This window comes from Notechis scutatus, chromosome 3 (genome assembly GCF_049901735.1).
Source record: "Notechis scutatus isolate UNSWTSFEM ecotype Mainland chromosome 3, rNotScu1.2, whole genome shotgun sequence".
In the NCBI taxonomy this organism is placed as follows: Eukaryota; Metazoa; Chordata; class Lepidosauria; order Squamata; family Elapidae; genus Notechis; species Notechis scutatus.
Window position 1 is genome coordinate 32,262,395 of NC_142011.1, and position 9,093 is coordinate 32,271,487.

Consider the following 9,093-nt stretch of genomic DNA (forward strand, 5'->3'; position numbering starts at 1 on the left):
TTTCAGGTGTTAAACTAGAAATCTTTGAAACCAATCTGCACTTGAAATTCCATAGATGCAAAAATTGGTTAATTTATAACACAGGCCTATTCTCTAGCCTATTTTTTGGCTGGTTTTAGTTGTTGCTTTTTTTGGACATTGGCTTCATTCTTATTATTTTAAATAAACAGCTTGAGTAAAACATGTGAATAACTTAGATTTCTAGAAATATTTTATACTGCTATTTGTCGTGACAAATTCAACTAGATTTATATGAGGCTGTGAGACATTTGTACAATTGGAGGAAATGGCGAAGGGAAAAAAGCTCTTTATGCTTTTATTGTTAAACAACAGCTTTTCTTCTGTTATGGGAACTACCATATCACGCATTTGGCACCACCTTTGCAGTGACAATAGTGTGTTTCAAGGTTTCTCAAAGTGATACATGTATTGTGTTCCATGAAACACAACCTTCCAGATTTTTATCTTGGTTTGGTCACAAGTAAAAGCATAATATGTGTTCTATATTTAAGTTCAGTTCATATATCATATTAAATTATAATTCATTTTGCTTGATGTTAATTTACCATGTTGTTAACTCAGACTTTGCAGCTTGTAAACAATGGTCTATAGTTTATGTTTCATACAAAGCCAACCAATTGAGTTTATTCAATAAACCATTTTAAACAAATCATATTTTAACACACTAGGTCAAAATTATACTTGGGATAGCCATATTTAAAAAGTGAATTTGTTTGATTGAATTAATTAACTCCAAACTTGATTAATCAGGGAGTCCAGCTACATCCTTCTTATTTCATGAAGAAAAACAACGTAAAGAGCCCCTGACTACTTGGAATCATGACTTTGAATGACCATATTCCTGGGATTTATATAACTAGAAGGCTAATGCTGATGTATAGTTATTCTACAACACTCATAATGCTAACGTATTTCATTATCATGGAACTACACAGTTGTAAACAACTTCAGAGGTAATCTAATTGAAGTTCCTGTTCAGTGCAGGATCTGATGATGCCTTTTAGACAGATGGCTATTTAGTCTCTGTTTCAAGAATTCAATGAATGAATGAATCTTGTTTATATATGTTATCTACTTATTGGATTTATATCTTGACTTTCTGTTTACACAAGTCAAGATGGTTCTACTTCCTCCTAAATTGCTTTGTTGTAACAGCCATGTTCCTCACAATCACAGACTTTTAATACAAAACCATAGAGCACTTGGTCAAAGAAGATGTTTCATTTTGCTCTTTGAGGGTTGGGCCTTTTCCCAATTGTGAAACTAAGTCTAAACATAACACTAACATGGGAAGCAAACCAGCTTCCTTTACTTAGCAGTTAGAGAATCGAATAAATAAACCAACACTTTTGCAATTTCCCAATGCTAACGGCCAAATTTTCAGCATCAGATATATGTAGTAAAAATGAGGAGAGAGGGTGTTCAGAGTTGTAGTCTTCAACAACAACAACAAAAAAAAAGGAATTTAGCTCTGCTTTCCAAGGGAAATTTCTAACTGCAGAGAATACTCTTCACTCTGGATGAAAAGCTGTCTTGAAAATGTCTCCCTGTAGGAAGCCAATTTCAAACAGACTTTCATAATGTTCTTAAACAAGTGAGGATTGATTTATTTCAGTGTTCCTCAATTTTGGTGACTTTAAGATGGACTTCAACTGCTGGAATTCTCCAGCCATCATTCCATTTGTCAAGGTTGAGCAAAACAGATTTATTCCATTGAGTTTTACAGAATAAACAGGTTTTGTTCTGTAATTTTTCACTATTTCATTTCTCTTTTTCATCTTACAGATTTTTATTTTGCATTCTTCCTGTTCATTTGCTTTTATAATTTATATGCTGCCTTCTATCCATAGGCAGAATCAGTGTGTTCCAATTTTCTGCTTCAGGGTTGTTGTTTTTTGGACTGATTTTGAATACCCGAATAATAGATTTGGAAGAGACCTTGGAGCCAGGGGTGGGATTCAAATTTTTAACAACCCGGTTCTGTGGGTGTGGCTTAAGTAGTGGGAGTGGCTTGGTGGTCATGTGACTGGGTGGACATGGCTTGGTGGTCATGTTATTGGCTGGGTGTGGCCAGCACGCATCTCCTCGCCTGGCTTCTCATGACTGTGGGGATGCTGCAACAGTCGTAAGTGTGAAAAATAGTCATAAGTCACTTTTTTCAGTGCCATTGTAATGGTCACTCCACACAAGCAAAGTATCAGCAAAGGAGGGGGAAAAAACTCCAAAGACGTTCCTGAGACAGGAAGTCTAGTCCTGCCAAGAATGTAATAAGGGTTAACAGAGAGACAGTTTCTGTAAGCAACACCTGAATGTTTCCTTCCTGCCTTCCTTACAGGATTAGGCCAATAATTTCTTCTAACAACCAGTTCTCCGAACTGCTTAGAATGTTAACAACCAGTTCTAGCAAATAGGTGTGAACTGGTAGAATCCCACCCCTCTTGGAGCTCTTCCAATCCAACCCCATACTCAGGCAGGAAAACCTATGGTTGTCCAATCTCTTCTTAAAATCTTCCAGTGTTGGAGCATTCACAACTTCTGGAGGTAAGTTGTTCCACTGATTAATTGTTCTAACTGTCTGGAAAGTTCTCTTTAGTTCCTGGTTGCAATAAAAAAAATAGCAAACAAGCAAAAATAACAATAAATGCTTTAACCATACTGTAACATCCTGGATGATGACCCTGAGATCATCTCGTTCTTGCCTTGAGTCCCAACTAAATGAGTATTTCCTCATAAGGAACCAATCAAGTGTTTAGATGTCCTCCCTAGGCAAGCTCATCTGATACTATCATATTTTCAGTGCCAAGGGAAGAGTTTCTATTGCCAATTTTTGAACCTCCTGAATCTTCTGTACACTTCTCAGAATCTATAGATTTTTTTTTTGAAATGTTTCTACTGCATATTTTCTGGAATTTCTTTATTGTTTTTTAATCTGTGGCTTTCAAGGAAAGATTTCTACAAGACTATATAGATAGATATCTTGGCAATAATATCAATGTGGTTTGCTGAAGAACTATTATTTTTAAGAAAAAAGAAACCCCTAACTCTTTGTGCCTTCTAAAACTCATGTGTTTTAAATAACATGAGAAACAATTAGAATATAGTTAAAACAGCAAATTTTACATGATTAGGCAGAGAAAAACTATGTTGATCTAAACAGTATTGAAAAAAATAAAAAGATCCATTGAACACACAGTTCTTACTGTCTCTTTCATGTGACCCAATGTGAGGATTTAATAACACCCCTGTTAATTAATGAGAGGAAATTATTATTTAGTTGATTTAACCTAAGGGATCAGCTGCAATTTCCAGAAGAAGCACAAAATTCTCTTTAATCATTGTCACCTATCATGTAATATTATACTTCTTACTGCTCAGAATACCATCCATGTTAACTTTATTCAGATAAAGGGGAACATTCTTAACAAATAATGGCAATAAAAAGGAAGAAGTCTTGTCTGTTTTCATATTTGTGGTTTATTTCGTTTTCAAAAGAAATGGAATCCTTTTAGCTAGTACTATGTTTCTCTCTTCCCCAAAAGACAAAGCTTTCTAATAAGTTCACTGGCAAAATTTGTTCAAATTGTTAGTGTGACTGTCTTCAATTAATCATTTTCCTATAAACATATAAAACTAATTCTGGTTATGAAACAGATTTTTCCCAAAAGACGGGCAGGTACTGCTGCTTTCTAACAGTCTTGATGGAAGGAAAGAGTTGAAGAGAAATAGTAAAATGTTTGAAAGGAATTATCATACAGATTTGCTACAATCTGTAGAACAGAGATTGATCTAACAATCAAATCAGAGAATTTGATTGTTTAAAATTTGTTAAACTTTTGTTTTAAAAATTGTTTAGAAGAACTTATTTTTATAGCCAGCATGAAGTGTTTTTTTAAAAAAACACATTATTCTTGATACACTAACCTGAGTTCCTTTTGCTAATTATGGAGTGAAAGCAGATAACTTTGCATAGATTATAATTTCAATTTAAGGTATTAGGCTTATTATTTATTTATTGCCCAAAGTTACTGAAGTGCTTAGAATAGCCATAACAGAAATGTAATGTAATCAAAATAAAGTTGAGCACTGATATTTTTTAAAAAGTTGTCCAGCTGCTGTTTCCAATCTTTTCAAAGGCTTTGGAAATTTTGGCTGGATGTAATGCACTACATAAATATTTGTTTTGGAATTACACTCCAGAGATGCTCTGGGCTTGGAGTCTTACCTCCTTTGTTTCGTTGCCAATGTCTCCAAAGCTCATCAAGTAGAATTTAGCTTGCAATTGATACTTGCTGATTGACCCTGGTTTCTTATACCAAATTCTATACCAAAACCAAAGCACGTATCAATATAATGGTTTTTATGTATTTGTTATTCTTACATACATATTCTGCCTTTCTTTAGATAAAATGCAGGGATGCACAGTTTGGGATGAGATACTTCCTGCCAGCATTCTTTCCGCAGCTTTTTTTTTATGAATGGGCTTAAAACCTTAGACCTTTTTCTTATTGGGGTTGCGTATCTCAGGTGCAAAGTATATACTTTCAGCCTTGCAAATGCTTAGACTATTCATTGCAGTCCTTAATTTCACCTTTGCAAAGGCCAGTGAGGTTCTTGAGTTAAAGGAATTGTACACCTGTGTTTTAAAGGCTCAACAGAGAACTCTTCCATAATTTTATCTTTTCAAAAATGTTTATGTTAAGAGACAGTGATAAGCTCAGAGTCACAATGTCAGCTCTCTGATCAAGTAAGAACTTGAACCTGAGTTTTACCAGTCATGATCTTAACCAATATGGCATGTTGGCACTGATTGAATTAAGATCAATATAAACTGTCTTAATGATGACACCATTGAAATTTTGTCTGCTTGGTACGTGCCTTATTAAAAAACGTCTGGGGAAATCAGACCATCTTATTGGGAATGCCACTTGTGATTAAAATTCACAAAGATGACACAGCAAAGGCTATCAAAAGTAGCATGCTTTACTCTGGATATCTTTAGCACATAAAAAGCAGGATACAAAAGAAAACTTAACCTTGATTTCTTTTCAGTTCTAGTATATTTTGTGCTAAGCCAAAACATGAATATATCCTAGCTTCTTTATAGATCTTTCTGTATAGCTGCACAACATAAGAACAAATATAATTCAACATGCGGAATACTTAAAATAGGAATACCTGACAGTAGCTCAGCAACATCATTTAATGTTACAGTCTACTTATTCCTCTGTTTCAGGAAGAGGAAATTATGGATAAGTTCACCGAACTGTATTGGTCTAAATTAGTTTTAGATATATTTCCTTTTCTTTTTATTATCTCATGTCTTAATTTTTGTGCATTACTTTTTCTTACTCATTTGTACAAATATCACTATATGCAGAATAGAATTGTGTAATATATAGGTACCTTGAAAAGTATGTGTTAAATTTGTGTTTTGCCGACAAAGAAATAAAGGGAGACTAGTATAGATCTATTTCAAATTATTTACAGTAGCTCTTATCAGCTAGCCATACCCTTCTGGGATTTGAACGGAAGCAGTATGCTCTATCCCATAATTGGGTAGATCAGGTTGCCCTGGAAAAAAAAATACTTGAAAAGTATGGCGAGATATAATATCTCTACTTCTTCCAGCCAATCAGAAATGATAAGGAACTGCTGTGTATGACTACATTCTGATGCACAACTATTTGAAAATAGTAAGTGATGTTTTGTGTATATAAGGTTCTAAAGTAATTCACTAAGTTTATATCCACATTCAGAAGATAAACAGCAGAAAATAATGGACATTGATCAGGAAGTTGCTGCTTGTCACTTAACATTACTGAACCATTTAAATTGATATTTTAGTGCTAACTGGCAGCAACTTGCCAGGGTTTTCAAAAAATAATTTTTCTAATCCAATCTACAGATGCTAGAAAATTGTTCTTTATAGATCACTAAATCTTCATCTAGCAAAGAAACCTGATAAGTAAACTATTGGCGTTAATTTAATACCAGAGAAAGTGTGATTTATGCATTCAATAAATATATATTAAATTTTAGTACATTTCTGCAAATGGAATTACTTTTTAAAAAAAGAAAACATTTTATAGACAGACTCTGCTTCCATAACTAGAGTTGCAGAAAGAGGAAATAGGATGCCACCTTCAGTGAAAGAAAAATACTACATTAAATTTCAATTTATTATGTTCACGTTTGGTTTATCTAAAAGTACACCCTATCCTTGCTACATGAAATTCAAGAGAAGGCATACATTCCAGATTGGAGTCAGTTAGGAGGAATCTTAGAAGTAAAGTAAGACCTTCATGTAATTATTTATTTGCTACAGCAGAATAACACGGCTATCTATCTTTTTAGAAATGTTTACAATGGAAATTCAGCCATATCAAGAAAATATCTCATTCTTTCATAAACAAATATCACCTTTCTAAGCAAATGAATGTGGCAACATAATTCCTAAACTTTAGAATCTGCTATAATTCATTTATAAAATGGATAATTATGAGAAATTGTGATAATTCCCTCTTTTTCCTCCACCCAAACCTATTGAACTATTTTATTATAATAATCTTCATATTGAACAGAAAAGGATAAAAAAACCATCCATGTTGAATTTTGTATAAAATCACAACAGCTGTTCATACAACTGTTTACTTGGGAGACATCCTCCAAAACAAGGCAAGCAATTTATTATATACAACATGCTTCTCTAAATAAGTGGGGGGAATCAAGAGTTTAAACTCCTCATATTTGAAATGGTCACAATAAATTTCATAGGCCTCTATCTTTGTCCCACTAAGACATACTAAGTGGAAAAACTCAATATGGTAAAGTAATTTCTTATACACATGCAGGGTCAAATATATGTAAGCACGTCTGATGCGGTACACTAGTATAGAAGGATACACAAATGCCAAAAGTTACATTGTGTATTTTAAAAAGTTAAATTATCAATGTACACTCCAGAATATATACTTCACAAAATTAAAATAATGTCAGTTTCAGCCCCATACATACTTCTCTTGATATAATGTGGGCAGTGTAGGAAGGAAGTGGCCAAATTCAAACTCTTGGTATACTCTAAAATTGTTTGAAGTGTCCATTCTAGAATAAAGGTGCAATATAAATCTGTTCGTTTCCTTTCTATAATGTTCAATTCCATCACTTGTGAACTTACAATGGGAGCTAATAACACTTATGTGTGCGTATAGTATATAACATAAATAGACTGAGCATCTCATGTTGATAAACATCCCCTCCCAGAGGATTTTAAGAAACTGAAGTGAACTGCAGCCTAAAAGATTTATACTATAACACTATAATTTTTAATTGCCCCCAATACTATTACATTAAGTGTGAGATGTGCTATTTATAATCATACATGAGCAAGCATTTATTTTAAAATCATCTTTCATCCTGGCATTAACCAGAGCTTCAACAAAATGGCTGCTTTTTATATAAAAATTTATGTACTTTGTATGTACATACAGTACACAGATATATCTCAATCAGTCTTAAAATAGCACACACATTTCTTCTACAATGTCCATGCTCTGCCTTATGGACTCTATATATTTAGACAACTCTTAAGACAAATTCTTGGAATTTCAGGATCTGAATTGCAGGTAAGCCATTGTTTCTGTTACCAATCCCAGGCCACTGAGTAAGTAAACTTTAGAAAAATGACAGTACACCAATGCTGAAAGTTTGATTTCCTTTTATTTGTAATGGACACACAGAATTTGCATTAAATTGTGTTAATTAAAGGATCCATGTATTTTCTGATTTGTCCTTTAACAAGTTCCAATTTAAAGAAATTTCATACTTAAGTGTGTCTATATGACAGCCTAAAATATGTATCAGGGCAGTATCATTACTAAATTACTAAATTAACTTATTTTTTAAAGATCTTGAGTTACCATAAGAACAGGATTACTTGGTTTACTTTTTCATAGTAAGTAATTTATATATATTTACTCAGCATCAAGTTCCACTGAAGCATGGATTGTCTGACATGAAAATTAAGTGGATAGCTGGCCGTAAAAGTGTTATCAGATTGTATGTATCTAGAGATCCTTAGCAAGAGAAAGTGAAACATTGAGTAGAATGCCAAAAGGTTATGTTGTTCAATATTTTCATGGATATGTACAGGGAATCCCTAAGAAATATGCAGACAACACAAAACTAGGTGGCATAGCTAATACACTAGAATACAGAATAAACTTCGAAATAATCTTCATGGGTTAGAGCAGTCTTTTTTTTTTGTGTGTCTCAGGCCCCTTTTCCAATTGTAAAAATTATGGAAGATCCCAAAAGAGTTTTTGTTTGCATTTTGTTTTTATTTATCAGTAAGTATGCTATTAATTACATTTTCTGCCACAATTCTCACAATTATTTGATGGGATTTTAATATTATTTTTTAACATAGGGTGGCAAATAATTTTGATTTCAAGAACCCGAGAGGGTCTTAGGGGTCTCCAGAGGTATCTAAAACTTTAAGAAACAGTGGGTTAGAGAAATGGACTGGTTGACAAGAGTAAAAAACCAGTTTTTTCAATTTAGAAACTCAATGTCAAGTGCAACGTATAAAATGGAGAATATCTGAAAAAGATCTTGGTTTAATAGTTGATTATAAATTACTGTTGTCATTTTTGAGATTGAATTCTGGAGTGTGTCCCCCCTGCCCCTTAAGCAAGTTGAATTCCTTCCTGTCTGCAGAGCCTCTTACCCTCACTCCAGCAGTGGATTATTATCTTTGGCTTCACCTCTTTCTTTTCCCTCTACTGGTAAGGACAACAGTACAAATTTCCTGGGTGCTCATCCATTATAATTAGAGCAGCTCAACTGTGGTACCAATTATCTAGAGTTCTGGTGAATTCTCCTTCCCCATAATTACCCAAAGGCTAGAGACGGTGTATTTATGCAATAGTGTGAAATAGGGATTGGATTTAATGACCTAAACGGCTCCTTACTTTAACTCTCTCTTTAACTCTACAAATTTAATGGAATTTACTTCCAAGTAAATGTAAATAGAATTGCAATCCTGCTTCGTAGGATTCTTAAAATAAAACTGCC